This window comes from Protopterus annectens, chromosome 10.part0 (genome assembly GCF_019279795.1).
Source record: "Protopterus annectens isolate FY-2018-M chromosome 10.part0, PAN1.0, whole genome shotgun sequence".
Taxonomy (NCBI): Eukaryota; Metazoa; Chordata; order Ceratodontiformes; family Protopteridae; genus Protopterus; species Protopterus annectens.
Window position 1 is genome coordinate 734,500,884 of NC_056744.1, and position 19,948 is coordinate 734,520,831.

The 19,948-nt window shown below is 37.6% G+C and overlaps 1 protein-coding gene across 1 annotated transcript in view; it reads left to right on the plus strand.

The window, feature by feature from the left end:
- Positions 1–19,948, plus strand: part of ROR1 (receptor tyrosine kinase like orphan receptor 1) — a 1,703,739-nt gene that overhangs the window by 814,267 nt on the left and 869,524 nt on the right. The window lies entirely within an intron of this gene.

The following is a 19,948-nucleotide window of genomic DNA, read 5'->3' on the forward strand; positions in this document are numbered from 1 at the left end:
AACCCTTTGAGACTGAAACTAAGATACAATTAATCATATAAAACTTTCAAGAAATGTGAGGGCCCGATGTTGTTGAAAACATTTTTTGGTGTTTCACCTAATATGCTTTACACGCTGTTATACTGATTAATTTTGAGTACAAGAACCTCCATAGATTCCTGGATCTACTTTAGTTGCAAACCAGGTGCAGCCGGAATACCAAAGGATCCTTCTCATTCTTATCATCAGCATTCTACTTTATTGTCACTGCTTGAGTGCACTGAAGGTCTTCACAATTATAGACAATAATATAGCTGAATGTCTTTATAATTGTTGACTGTGATATTTTATATAAAAGATTGTGAGAAATAATCATTTGGCTGAACTAGTGTTTCTTTTTGCTTTCTAACTCTACACTTTTGCTTCTAACTTCTTTTGCTTTTTAATTATTACTTAACTTATGTGATATTCCAACGTACTTACAAAGGGGGTTTAAAAGTTACAATATGACTGTACACCTTCTGCAGTTTATAAGGAAACAAGCCAGGTGGTCTCAGTTTCCTAGATTAATCTGCTGTGATATATTTGCCTGTCACTTTGAATTTCCTCATAAAAATAATTCAGGACTTTTCATATAGAGTCATAATCAAACAGTATTAAAGTCCTTAGTAAAATTAAACAGAAACTGATGAAATATTTCCCATAAATGTTGATGTATTTTTGTTTGTTTGTTACCTTTAGTTTCAGATGCAGGTCATAAGAAACCTATTGAAATAATAATCTCATGTAATGCATTTGCAGTCGAAGTTATGTGGACACATCATTTCCATATTTCATTTATAATATGTGATTGTCTTTTAGGTTATTACTTTGGTTTGTGTGGTGGTGCTGCGGTAGCGTTGTCGCCTTACAGTTAGACGTTGCCCGTTCGATTCTCAGTTAGAGCGTCTTCTGTGTGGCGACATGCGTGAATGGGCGTTCCTTCATTGAAGGTTGTGCATTAGGCTCGGCAAACCAGCACGTAAAAATCTACTGCCAATCATTAGCGGACCGGAGTTCCGCTGTGGTGACCCCTAATTGGGAAAAGCCGAAAGACACAAACAAACAAACTTTGGTTTGTATGACTCAACTCAAATGAAACTATAGCCCCATTTTCCTTAATTTCAACATTGTTCTTACTTTTACTTAGTTGTTGATCACTGTATATGAGTGCATTTCTTGTGTTAATGCAAATATGTGTTTATTAATCAGTTTCCAGAACAGTTTCCATTGAATTCAGCTTTATTTCTGATGTCAGGTGAATATGGTGCAGACACTTCTCCCATACTGGTTTGATGAACTTTATACACTAGCAATATAACATTTGCATATTAGGACTTAATGAATATTTGAAAGCATCCAGGCATAGCTATACAAATGTTTCTCACAATAAGAGCAGATGTTTATTTGTTTCACATAATTTTAAATACATTTTCAATGTTATCTTTTAACCATAATTATAAAATGTCATTAAGCATATCTTTGGTTTCAGTGTTACATGGCAACAACTTCTAACTTCCATATTGCTCTTGGTTTCCTTCATTGTAGGGTTGGACTCTGCTTACTTACTTGCTCACTTAATTAGAGCAGCTGTAGATTTCTTTTGGCATCTCAGACGGTTTCATTTATGTTCCTTTGTGGTTCATTTTACAATGTTTAAAGTTAGATAGCAGCAAGGTGCCACTGTTTATCTCCTTTGTAGAGTTTCTGTAGATCATCACTCATTTCTTCTTCTTTTTCTGTGAGGCAGATATGCTGACAACATGCGACATGCATACTTCTGCATGCTCCACATCATACAGCAGGTGTAATGTTTAGGCTAACTGCACTGGCCTTCTGCTATTTCGAGAAGCAAGCCATCCAAAAAGCCATCCTTTAACCACCTATCTAGAGGGGAGAGCAGACTCCAAGTGATTTTTCTATGACAGATTTTAACCCAAGAAGACTGAAAGGAAAGATCCTGTTTGAGAAATTGATTCATAATCTGTTGACAGCAAACTGAATTTGGGTATACTGTGGTCTCTTTGACAGTGCTACGTGCTCATCCAAAAACACTCCTTCCAGAACTGCAGTTGACATGAAGAAAAGGGCTTGACTACTTGCAACCCCCATGTAGAGGCCTTTGTCCCTCCCATTATCACCCTTACTTATATATTAGCCCCATGTTTATACAAGTACAGAGAACACTGAAACACCCTGAAAGGGCGAAAATGGCTTGCATAACTTCAGTATCAGAATACAAAACAGAAATACTACTGAACTTGTATATTCAAAAAGATGCTAGTCATTAAATGGCAGGACCCCCCCCCCCAAAAAAAATATATATATATTTTTATATATGTGTTACTGAAGCCATAGGTGGCTGTCCCTTCTCTTACTCTGTTGCAAGAATGCACATTTCAGAAATCCTACCTGTAGTCAGGCTTGTTAAACATTTTAAATTTACTTACTGAAAATGCCTTATGCCTTACTGTAACAAAAAATAAATCAGCGGTGAAGTCAGGATATGTTCATCAGACAATTTGAAATGCATTATGTTTTCTGGTTTGCTTTGTGATCATTACATAGTATCTGGACTATTCTGATTAATCATCTGAGACTGGGGAAAAAGACATTGTAATGCTTATCAAAGAGGCGCATAATAAACTTTCTAGTGAATGGAGTGTCATTATTATGCTACAAAATCTGGAAAAAGAGAAACTTGTTAAGTACTTCACTAGAATGAGGCATGATCTTAACAGTATGTGGGGGTGCCTAACAAATGTTTAGTAAGGAAAACCAAGTGCTGTTAAGACTGAGTTTTGCATTTGGGTTTAGTAATGGACAATGATAGCCAACAAAGAAGGGCAGTAGAAGGTAAAACATGTTTTACAAGCTGTTAAAGCTTTATTTGACCACACTTAAAAGTAAAACGTGTGGCAGAACAATGTGTCTAACAGCTTTTAAAGCTATTACTTCGACAGAGGGATATTTTGGTTGCAACTTTTGTCCATATCACTCAACTGTTCCTGACTTTGCAGAACATATCAGATTTATCTCATAGTTTTGCCATGTCCATTGTAAACGTTTTGATTTTTTGGTAAATCATTGAGGATTCCATTCAGTCTGTAATGCCAGGCATTATAAGGTCATACTTCTTACTGTTCAGAAAATGTGTGTTAATAAAATACTTGTTATTCTATTAATTTTTTAAGTTAATTGGAGCAATATTAAAAAACTGCCCCTAATTTTGAACTTTTGACTCCCCTCCCTTCTTATACAAAAAGTGAATTTCCAGATTAATGATATATTTTAGTTTGGCAATTAAACTTTCCTGACATAGTACAATGTGTTTTGTAGCTTTCAAAGCCTATAAAACACTTTTTTTGTAACTTAGATTACATGGAGCAGATAAAGTTCTGTGCACTACAAATAATTTTGATAGGGTCACTGATTATAAGCTTTTATTTTGTGTTCTTAACATAGATGCCAAGTATCACCATTGCTCACGAGGCGGATTACTTGGCATACGTGTTTGAAACATATAATAAGTTGGTTATAAGTGAGACCAGTAATTATCCTGTATGTTATAAATGGCTTTCACAGTATAGCATGCATAGTAGCAACCACAGAACAGCAGCAAAAAAGTAAAGCATCCCACTTTGAAAGCTGTAAAACACTTCTTGCTATGATGCAAGAAAAGGCAGATTGAAGTGATTAACAACTTTTAATGTTGTTAATCTGTTGGAGGTACACTTTGCATATGACCATTTTCAAAGCTGTAAAACAGTTCACACCACTACATTTTTTTTCCTGTTAGTACATGGGAACAGCTAAAGCCCCATGTGCTACCAAGAATTATGATTGAGTTTCTCTGGTAATAGTTAAGTAGCTATTTGTTCTCAGCATGGATGTCAAGGATTTTGACTTCCATGATGAAAATATGTGACAACTTGGTTATTATCAGAAACCAAATTATAATCTCTATGTCTCCACATATGTGACACAAAAAATGCTATACAGCAACTGCTATTGAGAAACAAATATCATGGTTTACACTTGGCATTAAGCAAAGCCCAAATAAAGTATTGCAAGGCACATTCTGACTTGTGTGGAAACTTCTTTACAGGAGAGGTAACTACTGTCTACTTGACGCTATTAATGTGCTGAATGTAATCATTGGAGTAATAACTGTTTAGACATGCAGATAAAGTCATAGAAAGAAAACATTGCAATTTAGCATGCCAAATAAGCCTGGCTTACATTAGTACTGGAATTAAAAAGTGAATTTCTAGATTAAATCTTATATTTTATTTTGGCAGTTAAACTTTTCTAATACTGGCAATAATTTCTTTTTCTCTGAATTTTGTATAAATGTTTGTAATTCAGTTTAATGTCTTGAGGTGTGTCTTCTGAGCAAATCTCTCTATGTATACAAGCTGTCACGCTTAAAGACATCAGAGCAATCACTACACTTTTTGATATCTACAAATAATTAAATAATCTAATGCCAGAAATTATTTCTTAGAAATTGCCAGCCATGTTTTGAGGCCAGATACCATGTGCCAAAAGTTTAAAAAAAATGTTGCAGCTTTCTTCTATTGGTTCTCCTTAGTGAGAGTGTAGACAGTTTCATAAACAAGTCAGTGACTTATCCCAATATTGTAAATCATGCAGAATACATTGTGTAGTCATGTGAGCTAGTGCCCGTTATATGTTATTTCTTGATTACTAAGCATCTAATTTGCAAATGTATACATTAGGGCATTGCTTTCACCAAGTTTTGATAAAACAGTAAAACAATACACTGAACATGTCATCAAAAATGTTTGGTATTTATGGGTAAGTTGTTTTCAGTGTGATATGATACAGATCCAAAAAGAAATATCTTATTTATAAAATATTTAAATGGTAGTTAGGTTTCCATGAATCGTAACAAAGATGGATGACAGTTCAAATCCTCTCTCCCCCATGCTTATACTCGAAAGAAAACAATGTAAGCTGCATAGCCAAGGTTTACTCATTCCTAAAAGCAACTGTACTTTGAGAGCAAGAAAAGAAAAGAAAATTGGTGCTGCAGAGGATTGTGCCCTATAACTTCTATTTTGTATTATTTTTAACTCTGTAAAAACATCTCGTAAAAATATATTTCTAAAATATGGTTGTTGTAGTGAAAAGATGTAATGCTTTGGAAGTAGGCATTTTGCTTTGCCTGAACAAAGAAGAAAATACATCACTACTGATAATAATGCTAATAATACTAATGCTAATGCTAATACTAACACTAATACTAATACTGCCATTACTATTACTGTTACTATTACTATTACAACTACTACTACAACTAATAATAATAATAATAATAGCAAGTAATAAATGATGAATAGTAAACTATCAAATCAAATCTGAATTTTTGACTTTGAGAATATAAAAATCTTGTAAACATATATACATCATAAAGAAATATCCATGCATGTCCTGTCCATACTAAAATCTATACAACTTGAAGTGACCTCTCACTGTGTCATTATATCATATATCCTTTAAATGTACATATCTGACTAAGGCAGACTCAGAGTAACTAATTGACATAGCTGTCTTTTAACCATTAATACAGAGAAAGTGATGTTTTTTTTTGGGGGGGGGGGTGCCCTTCTGGAACCTAACCCCAAGCTTCCCAATTCCGTAAACATACTGACTCCAACGTCAAGTATCCTCGTTGCTAAGACATAATATCCTCCCACTGCAGTTTTATATATACATTAAGCCAATAATTTAATGCTGGCTGGTTGCAGTGCTGCAGTATGAGTTGCACAGATGTGGGCAGCCCAACAGTATGCGGCTTTATCTGCATATAGCAGCAGCTTGGAAGAGGATAGATACTAGAGGAGGTTTCAGATGTGTGGGTGACTATCTCTCCCCAGGACTATGTACTAACAAAACAAGGGAGCTGGAAAGTACAGGAAAAGAACTATTCAGATGCTACGGCTACAACACTTGGTTGAGTATCATAACTGAGGCCATACAGATATTATGTGGCCCTTTGTTAGTAGAGCAAACCTTAGATAATTATGACAGAATGCGTGTCTCGCTTTTACTGTGGTATGCATTATTTGATTGTACACGCTGCTGTACATCCTTAACGGCCATTTGTGCTATGCAGTAGTAATGCTAGTGGGACATTTATGATTTGCGATTTGCACTGTCTCATCACCAAAACTATTGTATAAAGTAAATTGGTATAAGGGACCTCAACGAATTTACTCAGTGAAATGCTACTTTATAAATCCCACTCACAATGTCTGTAAAATTGCTATTATCAGCAACGTGTGTAATATTTCAATAGTTTATACTTGCAGCTTACCATTGCAAATTGAATTTTGTTTAATTTTAAAATTACAAATAACTAGGAAAGTTTGAAGTTGAGTTGTACCACAAGATGCTAGTAACTTTAAGAGGTCCAATCATGTTTTTCTGGATATTTTAAGAGAGTTCAAAATGTCCAGTGGTAAACAATGAATATACTCTCAATGATGTTCTCACCTAATATGTTTTTTTAAAGTTCATTGAAAATAAGTGCTTACCGAGTTGGCAGTGTCTGGTATCATATGGTACATTTTAAAATTGCAGGTTTAGTGAGCCATCTTTGCAATTAACTGCCAGGAAATATATATCTAAATATGAAGGAGGTGCTTATATTTCAATAAGCTTATACACAAATCTACTGCTGCTATGAAAAGTTATCACTTTTGTAGTTTGAGATAGCATTAGGATATAATTCAATTGCAAATTTATATGTAAAATATTCACACTTTTTCTTGTTTTTCATGATGTGCCTCTAAAGGGAACAGTAGTAAATTATCCAACTTTTCAGAATGCAAAACCCTTCTTACATTATTTATCTTGTTGAATTATTAGCTCATATAAATCATATTTCCAATCAGAAGAAACAGCACTATGAATCCACCTCAGTTCAATACTTAAGTAAGTACAAAAGTTTCACCAGTGATTAAATAGCATAATTTATTGTAGAAACAAAAAATGGTGTTGCAATGGGGCCGTTTATGGTCCCATTTTTGCAAACACAGTTTTAGCTTATTGGGAGTACAACTATCTTTTTAATTCATCATTTGATAATTGCTAGAGCCTGTATGGGCAGTTCCTGGATGACATATTTATTTTTTGGAAAGATAGTGAGGCCAGGTTAAAGGAATTCCTCACTTTTATCAACAACATGTTTCACCATGACTAAATCCTTTGATTTTATAACTACCTGGGTGTGGAATTGAGGTTTGATCATATCAGCTGTTGGTTTTCCTCTATCTTATATAGAAATTCAGGTATTCAAATTCCTTGCTTCATTTTGACAGTTGCCATTCTTTGCACTAGAAGGCTAGCTGGTTTGATTAGCAAGAATGATCTCTGGGACAGATACATTTGTAAATGAAGAGGAAATTTTAACGGATGTGTTAAAAAAATCGAGAGCATCCACTTAAATTCCTGGAAGACATATTCCAAGAGGTAAAACAAAAAAGATTGGAACATTTTTTTCAAACTCCTGCTAGGCAGTAGTAGAGAGATGGAGACCAGGAGCTTGTTGAAGGATACCAAATTTAAGAAAGGGTGTATATTGAAAATAGGTGACTTAAACATGAAAAGATTAGGGGACCACCCTTTACTAACTTTTAGGAGGGATTAGAACATGAAAAACTACTTGGAAAGGGAAATGGAAAGTGAAGCCACCTAATATCAAAATGTGATAGATTCACTTATTGTCCCTACATTAAGAAAGGGGAGAAGGTAAAGGTCAAAGGGTTTGTGACAATTTTCTTTCATAAAAATGTATTGTAAGACCCAAAAGGTTGTTTATATCACCCTTTGTTTAAAGTACCCCTGTTTTTATATTGGTAAAATGGAGAGGGCACTAAAAGATATAATTTATAAACATCTAAGGGACATAAAAACAAGATATTAGGATCAGTTTATGGAAATGTATTCAAAGCAACAATGATGATTCTTTCAGTTTCATTGTGATCAATGTTGTTGATTTTGAGCTTAGGGGACCTTGGAAAATTAAACTCGGATGTAAGGAATCTGATTGGCAAATTAAAACTAATGCCACTGGACCCCATGGTTTAAATGAAGGTATTCCTCTTTCTTGTTTACTCTGACTAAAGGCATTTAACTCAAGGTATTATATTGTAATTTTTGAATACTTCAGATCATGGTTTGGACCTATGAATATGTAATGTAAGATGGGCAAAATGTTAAAGAGACGTATAATAAGTTTGGCTGGAGTTTTTCTGCAATTTATTTGCATTTGAATTTTTTTTTAATTTTTATAACATAATTGGAAATGAGCTCAATGCAGTTTTTAACTTTGAAATGTTTTGAATGTGTCTTCGCTATATTCTGCTTAATGGGTACTGCATCTTTAATTAGAACAACCTCATAGTTACTTTGTAGCCTTCGCAGGCTTTTTTATTTGAATATGGTAAGGTTGTTAAACTAATCACTCTGACGAAGTCCCTTGACTTTGGGGACCTAGGTGTTTTTTTTACAATAAATTCTGTTATTTAACCATGGCTGGAACTTTTGTACTTATTTGTGGTGCTGTTTCTTCTGATTACCTCCACATGAGTTTTGTGTTGAAAGCTAATGAGGCAGGTCCAAGGATAGTCATATGCTAATTAGCCATGTGTTATCCCCCCAGAACCACCTCAAGGATGGCATCTACATGGAAAGACATTCAGGAAATCACTCAACTATGTAGACCGGTACTGCCAGTCCCACCGCATTATAGTATTGAATATGGCCAAAAAGCTGTGTTGCAGTCACTAGAATTGTGGTACAGGGATCAGGAGTTGTTGAAACCAAAAGACAGCAGGGAAACATTTCATTTAAGTGCTGAAAGACCCTAGCATCAGTATGGGGATTTGGGGGGTGGAAAGAAGCACCAGCCACCAGAGACATATCTCTCTTAAGTGCCTTAATGGCACCTCCAGTAGCTGACCATCAGGGGTAAGTTAATCACTAGGTACCAGGGATATATATTATTACAGTGCATTAATGGAGCAGGCAACAGAATGGGGATTGGGGGGGGGGGTGAGGGAAGACACTAGCCACCAGGGATACATATTGTTACAGTTCATTAATGGAATAGGCAGCAGAATGGGGATTGGGGGGTGAGAGGAGACACTAGTCACCAGGGATACATATTGTTACAGTTCATTAATGGAATGGGCAGCAGAATGGGGATTGGGGGTGGGAAGACACCGGTCACCAGGGATACACATTATTACATTGCATTAATGGAACTGTGAGGAGAATGGGGATTGGGGGATGAGGGGAGACACTAGTCACCAGGAATACATAATATTGCAGTGCATTAATGGAATGGGCAGCAGAATGGGGATTGGGGGTGGAGAGACACTAGTCACCAGGAATACATATTATTACAGTGCATTAATGGAACGGACAGCAGAATGGGATTGTGGGGATGAGGGGAGACACTAGTCACCAGGGATACATATTATTACAGTGTATTAATGGAAGAGGCAGCAGAATGGGAATTGGGGATGTGGAGACACTAGTCACCAGGGATACATATTATTACACTGCATTGATAGAACAGGCAGCAGAATGGGAATTGGGGGTTGGGAGTCACTAGAGATACGTATTATTACAGTGCATTAATGGAAGAGGCAGCAGAATGGGAATTGGGGATGTGGAGACACTAGTCACCAGGGATACATATTATTACAGTGCATTAATAGAACAGACAGCAGAATGGGAATTTGGGGGTGAGGGGTGACACTAGTCACCAGGGATACATATTATTACAGTGCATTAATGGAATGAACAGTAGAATGGGGATTGGGGGTGGGGAGACACTAGTCACCAGGTATACATATTATTACACTGCATTAATGGAATGAACAGTAGAATGGGGATTGGGGGTGGGGAGACACTAGTCACCAGGTATACATATTATTACACTGCATTAATGGAGCAGGCAGTAGAATATGACTTGGGGGGTGAGGGGAGACACTAGTCACCTGGGATACATATTATTACAGTGCATTAATGGGCAGAATGGGAATTGGGGGTGGGGAGACACTAGTCACCAAGGATACATTTTATTATCGTGCATTAATGGAACAGACAGCAGAATGGGGATTGGGGGGTGAGGTGAGACACTAGTCACCAGGGATACATATTGTTACAGTTCATTAATGGAATAGGCAGCAGAATGGGGATTGGGGGGTGAGGTGAGACACTAGTCACCAAGGATACATATTATTATAGTGTGTTAATGGAATTGACAGCAGAATGGGGATTGGGGGGTGAGGGGAGACACTAGTCACCTGGGATACATATTATTACAGTGCATTAATGGGCAGAATGGGAATTGGGGGTGGGGAGACACTAGTCACCAAGGATAGATTTTATTACAGTGTATTAATGGAACAGACAGCAGAATGGGGATTGGGGGGGTGAGGTGAGACACTAGTCACCAGGGATACATATTATTACAGAGTGCATTAATGGAACGGGGAGTAGAATGGGGATTGGGGGGGTGAGGTGAGACACTAGTCACCAGGGATACATATTATTACAGAGTGCATTAATGGAACGGGGAGTAGAATGGGGATTGTGGGGTGAGGGGAGACACTAGTCACCTGGGATATATATTATTACAGTGCATTAATGGAACAGAGAGCAAAATTGAAATTGGGGGTGAGGGGAGACAATAGTTGCCAGGGATACATATTATTAAAGTGCATTAATGGAACAGGCAGCAGAATGGGGATTGGGGATGGGGAGGCACTAGCCACTAGGGATACATATTATTACAGTGCATTAATGGAACAGAGAGCAAAATTGAAATTGGGGGTGAGGGGAGACAATAGTTGCCAGGGATACATATTATTAAAGTGCATTAATGGAACAGGCAGCAGAATGGGTATTGGGGTTGGGGAGACAGTAGTCACCAGGGATAAATATTATTACAGTGCATTAATGGAACGGACAGCAGAATGGGGATTGGGGTGGGGAAGACACTAGTCACCAGGGATACATTTTATTACAGTGCATTAATGGAACAGACAGCAGAATGGGGATTGGGGTGTGAGGGGAGGCACTAGTCACCAGGGCTACATATTATTACAGAGTGCATTAATGGAACGGGGAGCAGAATGGGGATTGCAGGGTAAGGAGAGACACTAGTCACCAGGGCTACATATTATTACAGAGTGCATTAATGGAACAGAGGGCAGAATGGGGATTGCAGGGTGAGGGGAGACACTAGTCACCAGGGATGTATATTATTACAGTGTGTTAATGGAACAGGCAGCAGAATGGGAATTGGTGGTGGGGAGACACTAGTCACCAAGGATACATATTATTACAGTGCATTAATGGAAGAGGCAACAGAATGGGAATTGGGGATGTGGAGACACTAGTCACCAGGGATGCATATTATTACACTGCATTGATGGAACAGGCAGCAGAATGGGAATTGGGGGTTGGGAGACACTGGTCACCAGGGATACATATTATTACAGTGCATTAATGGAATGGACAGCAGAATGGGGAATGGGTGGGGAGGGGCGACAATAGTCACCAGGGATACATATTATTGCAATGCATTGATAGAACAGGCAGCAGAATGGGAATTGGGGTTTGGGAGTCACTAGAGATACGTATTATTACAGTGCATTAATAGAACAGACAGCAGAATGGGAATTTGGGGGTGAGGGGTGACACTAGTCACCAGGGATACATATTATTACAGTGCATTAATGGAGCAGGCAGTAGAATATGACTTGGGGGGTGAGGGGAGACACTAGTCACCAGGGATACATATTATTACAGTGCATTAATGGAATGAACAGTAGAATGGGGATTGAGGGTGGGGAGACACTAGTCACCAGGGATACATATTATTACACTGCATTAATGGAGCAGGCAGCAGAATGGGGATTGGCGGTGGGGAGACACTATTCATCAGGCATATATGTTATTAATGAGCCACAATGGCACTGGCAGCAGTACAGAGATCAAAGGTGGGGGGAACTACACAACAGAGAGTAAAAAAATATGCCATAATGGCAGGTAAACTATTATGGTAATTGGTCAGGGACCAGTGGTGTGGAAATAGTTCAGTGAAACAGGTAGGGGACTGATTTATGTGTTTGTGTTTGAAAGATTCCCTGCGTGTGTGGGAGAGGGACTGAGTGCAGATGACAATGCCAACATGAACAGTATTTCATTACTCTGACATGATCTGCATCTCACTGTAGTAACTGCGATTCTGAAACATGCAAATTTTCCAATAATAAGGCCTACTAAAGGGATCATTGGGGGAAATGTTTCATTTGGAGTCAGTGGAGTGCTTGTGCATACATGGGCAGACTACAGAAAGGATCATTTGGGGAAATCTTTCATTTGGTGCCAGGGACATGCTTGTGCAGACATGGGCACACTATTAAAGGGATCACTGGAGGAAATATTTCATTTGATTAATTGAAGTGCTTGTACATACATGGGCAGAATACTGAAGGGGTCGTTGGGAAAAGCATTACATTTGGCATCAGTGAAGTGCTTGTGCATACATGAGCAGATTATTGAAGGAATCTTTGGGGAAAATGTTTAATTTGGAGTCACTGAAGTGCTTGTGCATACTTTGATATACTTCTGAAGTGATTGGTGGGGAAAATGTTTGATTTTTGTGCTTGGAAATACCGCTGAAGGGATTAGTGAGGAAGTGCTTCATTTTGGCGCTTATGCATACTTGGACATAACATTTGAAAGGGTTGATGGGGAAATGTTTAATTTTGGTTCTTAGACATACTGCTGAAGGGATTGGTATGGGAAGTGTTTCATTTTGGTGCTTGTGTATACTTGGACATACTACTCAATGGATCTGTTGGGGAAGTGTTTCATTTGGGTGCTTACACTTACTTGGACATGCCACTGAAGGGATCGCTTGGGGAATGATTTTATTTTGGTACTTGTGCATACCTGGACATATTACTGAAGGAATCTGGTAGGGAAACATTTTAGTTTGGTACTTGTGCATACTTGGACATATTACTGAAGGAATCTGGTAGGGAAACATTTTAGTTTGGTGCTTGTGCATACTTGGACAACCTGCTGAAGGAATCAGTGGAGATATGTTTTCATTTTGGTGCATATGGATGCTTGGACGTACTGCTGAAGGGATCATTGAGGAAATTCTTTTGCATACTTGGACATTCTGTTGATGTAATTAGTGGGGAAATGTTTCATTTTGTTTCCTGGGTATACTTGGGCATACTGCTGAAGGGATCAGTGATGAAAAGTTTCATTTAAGTGCTTAAGCATACTTGGACAAACTGCTGAAGTGATTGCTGAGCAAAATAATTTATTTTGTGTCATTGTAGTGCTTGTGCATACTTAGACAAACTACTGAAGGGGTTTCTGGGAAAATAATTAATTTGTGTATCATTGAAGTGCTTCTGTATACTTGGATAAACTACAGATGGTATGGCTGGAGGCAAGTTTGTAGATTGTGATTCAGATATGAAAGGTGTAGCATTTCATTTAACATGGCGAGTGTGTACTGCGAGGATACTGTGAGGATACTGGGCTATGGCTTGCAAGAATACCTCATTAGCATACGTTACTTCACAACATTTTAATTTGCATCTCATTATACTCATTTTTGCTATGCTAATTTGTAAACATGGATACCCCTCTCACATTTTGCGCAACTGACTATGAATACCGGCGTAGGTATTTTGATTTCAACATCAGCATTTTAACAATTTTACCATTTTGATATTTCAACATTGTGTATCGCCTCACAATAAGACGCCGTCCGGTTCGATTCTTAGCTAGAGCGTCTTCTGCGTGGAGACATGCGTGAATGGGCGTACCTTTGTTGAAGGTTGTGCGTCAGGGCTGGTAACTTGGCACGTAAAAATCAACTACCAATCATTAGCGGACCGGAGTTCCGCTGTGGTGACCCCTAACAGGCAAAAGCCAAAAGACACAACAACATTTAATGTTATAACTTTTAATATATTACTTTTCAGTAAGTTGACATGGATCCCGTATACACACACACATATATATATATATATATATATATATATATATATATCTATCTCTGTGCACGCACACACACACACACACACACACACATATATATATATATATATATATATATATATATATATATATATATATATATGTATATAGATATATAGATATAGATAGATATATATAGAGACACACACACATACACACACACTCTCTCTCTCTCTATATATATATATATATACATGTATATATATATATATATATGTATATATATATATATATATATATATATATATATATATATATATATATATATATATATATATATATATATATATATATATATATATATATATATATATATATATATATATATATATATATATCTACAGTGGATATAAAAAGTGTACACATCCCTGTTAAAATGCCAGGTTTTTGTGATATATAATGAGATCACAATAAATCATTTCAAAACTTTTCCCACGTTTAATGTGACCTATAACCTGTACAATTCAATTGAAAAGCAAACAAATCTGTTAGGAGAAAAAATATAAAAAATAAAAAAATGTAAAATATGCTGGTTGCAAAAATGTGCACACCCTTAAACTAATACTTTGCTGAAGCACCTTTTGATTTAATTACAGCATTCAGTCTTCTTGGGTAGGAGTCTATCAGCATGGCACATCTTGACTTGGCAATATTTGCCCACTCTTCCTTGCAAAAGTGTTCCAAATATGTCAGATTGCAAGGGCATCTCTTGTGCATAGCCCTTTTCAGGTTACACCACAGATTTTCTATTGGACTTAGGTCTGGGCTCTGGCTGGGCCATTCCAAAACTTTAATTTTCTTCTGGTGAAGCCATTCTTTTGTTGATTTGGATGTATGCTTGTGGTCATTGTTGTGTTGAAAGATGAAATTCCTCTTCGTCTTCAGTTTTCTAGCAGATGCCTGAAGGCTTTGGGCCAAAAGTGACTGGTATGTGGAACTGTTCGTAATATCCTCCACTTTGAATAGAGCCCCAGTTCCAGCTAAAGAAAAGCAACCCCAAAGCATGATACTGCTACCACCATGTTCATAGTGGGGATGGTGGTCTTCTGGTGATGCAAAGTGTTATTTTTGTGCCAAACGTACCTTTTGGAATTGTGGCCAAAAAGTTCAGCCTTGGTCTCTTCAGGCCATAACACATTTTCCCACATGCTTTTGGGTGACTCAGTATATTGTTTTGCAAATTTTAGCTGGGCCTGGATGTTTTTCTGTGTAAGAAAAGGCTTCCATCTTGCAACCCTACCCTATAGCCCAGACATATGGAGAATACGGGAGATTGTTGTCACGTGTAGTACACAGCCAGTGCTTGCCAGAAATTCCTGCAGCTCCTTCAGTGCTGCTGTAGGTCTCTTGGCAGACTCCCTTACCAGTTTTTGTCTTGTCTTTTCATCAATGTTTGAGGGACATCCAGTTCTTTGGAACATCACTGTTGTCCCATATTTCTCCACTTTTTGATGACTGTCTTCACTGTGTTCCATGATATATCCAATGCTGTGGAAATGGTTTTGCACCCTTCTCCTGACTGATACCTTTCAAGAATGAGATCCCTTTAATACTTTGTAAGCTCTCTGAGAACCATGGCTTTTTTGTAGAAGGCAACTGACTAAATCTCTTGAAAATCCTACTCGGAGAGATTAACTTTATTTGGGCTTAATCAGAGTCTCTTTAATTGATGGCAGGTGTGTACCCAAGAAGACAACAAAGTATTAGTTTAAGGGGGTGCACACGCAGCAAATTATTAGTTTAAGGGTGTGCACACTTATGTAGCCAGTGTATTGTACATTTTTTGTTTTTTATATTTCTTCCACTAACAGATTTGTTTGTTTTTCAATTGAATTGAATTGTACAGGTTATAGGTCACATTAAAGGTGAGAAAAGTTTGGAAATGGTTTATTGTGGTCCCATTTTTTTATATCACAAAAACCTAGCATTTTAACAGGGGTGTGTACACTTTTTATATCCACTGTATATACGTATACACACAAGAAAGGAAAAGATACCAGGCCTGTTTAAAAATCCATACTGAAGCTAAAAAAAAAAAAAACTCTCTCTAAGCTGCTACACATACACACACACACACACACACACACACACACACACTCACATACACATGTGTGTGTGTGTGTGTGTGTGTGTGTGTGTGTGTGTGTGTGTGTGTGTGTGTGTGTGTATATTTTTTTTTAGTTTCAGTGTGGATTTTTAAAGAGGCCTGGTTTGCTTCCCTGGTATATTTTCCTTTCTTTAGAATTACATGCTAATCATTGCACTCAGTCAGAGCCTTACTACCTTCATTTTAAAGTAGCGACTATAGATTCTTGTAAAACTTGTAAAACTCCACAGCAGTCTATGTCATTTCTTATTAGCTGCAGTGTAGTTAAAGGCCACACAGTAGTAGGCAATAGCATCATAGGTAACATAGGTTTAGATCATCTTGCAGAATCACACTGCCTAAGTGGTAAAGGCACTATATGCAACACAGTCTGAACAGATGGTATTCTAACATAATACTCAAAAAAACAACCTGAAAAAAGATTGCTTGTGTGCAGTTTATTTTGTTGAAGTAAAGTCACAGTAGTAGAGTACATGTTGGAAAAGTCAAGTTGATGGTGTAGTGCATATGGATAAATTAATAGATAACTATTCAAGTTTTACATGTTATATGATCAATCTGTTTATAGGTTATTAGCTTAGTGCAACTCTAAAATAAAGCATAAATAATAAAGCACAATGAAAATCACTAAATGTCAATCTTTAAACAGCAGCTGGCTGCTAATATTAAATGTTTTCCCAATGGTGAAAAACATGAATCATTCCTTCCCTGATTATTCCTGAAGACAGCTTGACATGCAAGGGCTGACTACATGGAACACTTTCATTTTTTTAGTTGTTAAATGAAGGTTAATAAGATAATATTTAGCAATTGTGAGTTCACACTAGAATGCAGAATAATTCCTCAGGAGACATCAGATGTATTCTGTAAATGATGCTGGAATGAATATTTTCATTAGCTTGACTATACTGGGCTAGCAGCTGGTCCCAGATGTTATTTTATTAACTGTATGTTGTTCAGGGTTTTCTTGACACTTTACAGTTTTTTATTTACTCATTGGCCCATTTCTGATAATGTTACAACTTCTTTATATGTTGCAATAGTTTACAATCACTTTGACGAAGTGCAGGATATAGGGATACACGTTTGAAGTGCAGTTTGCAAATGTGCATAAAAAGAAACCAAAAATAATCAACTCCACAACCACGAATACTAGTGTGCATTCGTTGTTGTCAGTGCACTGTATGGCGATCGCACTACAGTGGGGACTGGGAAATGTGCCCATTTCCTCATTATAGTGCAATCTCGGAATCTGTATATATAATTAGCAGAGGGTGTGGGGGGTGCAGGGGGGCTTGCCCCTTGCAAAACTTTAGTTGGACATGTCTGGCCAGTAAGTTACTATGGGTAATGTCGACTGTGTCGAAAATAGCTTTGTCGACATTACCGGTTTCGTCTTTGTGCCTTTCCAATGTTTGTAATTTCAAGTTTATTTGTCAAGTAAGTCAATACTTGATGGAATGTCATTCAAGGTTTTGATAGTAAATAATAGTTATAATAAGTGAACCTATATATGAACCTATGAATTACCATGGTGCACACTGTCAATAAAAAGGTACATTTTACATTCAGTTTAGGAATACACAAGGATTCAATCAGAAAGCTTCTTTAACTAGGAGAAGCTTTCACAGTTTAAATACAAAAACAAAAAAAAAATCTTGAATACTATATGATACAAAAATATTTTTGTATGGCCTGTTTAAAAAAGTCCACTTTTATTCATACAGGGTTTTGTGGAGTAGAATACTGAACATATTAAACAAGTATTTCTGCCAATATGTCTAAAACAGTCTATGAGCAGAAATTTTAAGAATTTGCAAAGATATTTTCATAGCTGACAGGAAAGCAGACTTACAGAAAATCATTACCACAAACTGGAAGAGAAATATATCTCCTCTATTCTAAGACTTTCTACAATTTATAGAAGAGGTAATGCACAAAGAGACTGAAACTAAGCAAATGAGATCTTCTCAGAGGACCACATATCATAATGCATCGCTTAAAGTTCAACAGTTAATATAAACTATAAAAATGGTTGCTGAAACCTCACCCATTTAATATAAAATGCTTGAAGTCATTGCATAATGGAGACTGAGCTTGGCTTAGGCACTGTTATAAATATGTAAAAAGTTGATGTGTTTTTCATTGTATTATTTATTTTTCTTTAAAACAGTTATTATCAGTACATAGGTTCATAGGTAGGTACTAGGCCATTGGCCCTAGGGCCTATATAAGCCTAGCCAAAAAGGAACCCTGGCTTTTGCCATCCAAGAAAATGATTTTCCTGTGCCACTGCTGAGCAGTGCCACAGAAGTGATCCCCGGGGTGTATTTCCTATTTCCCATCCAATTATCAAGATTTTTTCTTGAAGAGTGCCAATGAGGAGCTTTGTTTGATATAGATAGTCAGTTTGCTCCAGAGTATGGGGAGTCTCTGGGACAGGAATCTATCCCTCCAGCATGTTCTGTTTATTGTGGTGTCCAGGTTTAGGTCCCTAGAGTGTGCAACTCAGAGGGATTGGGATGTCTTTAAGTGGAGCATGTCCAATAGCTCTGGGTTTGACATAGCTTTATATGTTAGGCAGAGATCACCTTTGAGTAGGCGATATGCGACGGAGTAAAGCTGTAGTTTTTTGACACAGTCTGCGTAGGGCATCTGTTTGAGGCTGGTAATCATCTTTGTGAGGTATTTCTATGGCCTTTTCAGTTGTTGTAGATGTCTTGTGAGGTACATACCAAAAGGGGCGTTGTACTCTATAATGGGTTTAATGAGTGAGGAGTAGAGGGGAACAATGACCTCTTTTTTCCTGGATGAGAAACCTTTTGTGATGAGGTGTGCCACATAGAAGGATTTCCTGACTACTGTGGCAATGTGATTATCAAAGGAGAGACTACTGTCCACCTGTGTCCCAAGGTCTCTTATCACACTTTTGGTGTTAAGTAGACTACCACCTATGTGGTAGTTCATGGGTACAGAGTTTTTACCAAAGGGGATGACAGTGCACCTTTTGCCATTGAGCTTGAGGCCATGGCTTTGAAACCATGCATCTGTCTCAGTGAGGCCCTTTTGTAGGATGTCCACATTGTTAGGAGTTTTGATTATGGCTCCTAGTTTGCAGTCATCTGTGAACTTTGTTAGCCAAAGACCTTCTGTGTTGTACTTCAGAGAAGTAGATACCAAGCAGAAGAGGACTCAGGACCGAACCCTGTGGTACTCCACTTGTCACTGGTCTGAAGTCGGATTTGGAGTCTGCTACTTTCACAGTATGGGTTCTGTCAGTGAGCCAGATTGCAACCCATCTTGTGACATAGAGATTTATACCTAGTTTAGTGAGTTTATGTATAATTCCAGAATGGGGGGGTGGTGTTGAAAGCCTTGGCGAGATCTAGATAGGCTGTATGAACCACCTTACCCCTGTCTACAGCTTTGGTGACTGCTTCAAAGTAGACTTATCAGGTTTAGTAGACATGATCTGCATTTTACAAACCCAAACTGGGTAGGGTCCAGAGTTTGGAGATTACCAACATCTTTATTTATAAGTTCCATGATGATATGTTTCATGTGCTTGCAGACCAGGCTTGTCAAGCTAATGGGTCAGTAGTTCCAGGGTCCGTGGTGGCTCCCCCTTTGTGGAGTGGGATAACCGTCGCTGTGCACCATTCAGTAGGCACAAAGCCTGAGGTGATGCTATGATTGAACATGGTGCTT